The following is an 893-nucleotide window of genomic DNA, read 5'->3' on the forward strand; positions in this document are numbered from 1 at the left end:
AACCAATAAACTCTCTGCGTGAGATAGTGCGCATTGCGCTAATAACAGCCAACGTATTTCACTGACTCGGTATATGCAGCGGGCGATCTTACATGCAAGTCTCTTGCTTCCTATTATGCTTGAATGGCGGTCCTACTGGGGCAATTTTGTTATATCAATCTATGTTAGGATGACCCCTCTCTCATTTTACAATAATAATTTTGCAAAATATATAATCTTCTCGGGAATAGTGCGCATGCGCGAGCACCGCATTTCATTTGCGCGCGGTTACGGACCTAATACATTAGTTACCGCTAATATATAGATATGCTATAACTATAATATATATACGAAGTATGTACATATTCTACGACAGATATCATTAGAACTACTTGGAGAGTTAGCCGGAAGCGCGCGCATACTAGCCCCCTACATTATTACAAGTCTACGTTTAAATCCAATGTGGCATGGCTTTGTAGGATCGGATATGGAGCTGACAAGATCTCTGGAACTCGAGATAGCAAATCTTTTCAATATTCCCCTACCTAGGCCAGCCGTAGCAGAGTATATTCAGTCGCAGGTTCCGTATTCACGTTTAGGCTATCAATCGGGAGTCATTTTTTATACTTTATATTTTCTTCATTTTCAGTGCGAGATAAGCACAAAATAATAAATATTTATAGAAGGGCTTATATTTATCAGAAGCACATATTCAAAACATGGGGAGGACAGTTTGATATGTGATTCTCCACCCTTCGAAAATTGGGGGGACGTGTTCTCCGTGTCGCCCATGACATTTGCACGCATGACAAATAAGCAAAGTAAGTGCATATGATAATAAAAAGTAACATGATCAGTAGTAAGCAAATGTATGCGACTGAGTGTGAAGTCACGCGTGTTGTAAATATAATATG

The sequence above is a fragment of the Priapulus caudatus genome, unplaced genomic scaffold, assembly GCF_000485595.1.
Source record: "Priapulus caudatus unplaced genomic scaffold, Priapulus_caudatus-5.0.1 Scaffold1306, whole genome shotgun sequence".
NCBI classification, from domain to species: Eukaryota; Metazoa; Priapulida; class Priapulimorpha; order Priapulimorphida; family Priapulidae; genus Priapulus; species Priapulus caudatus.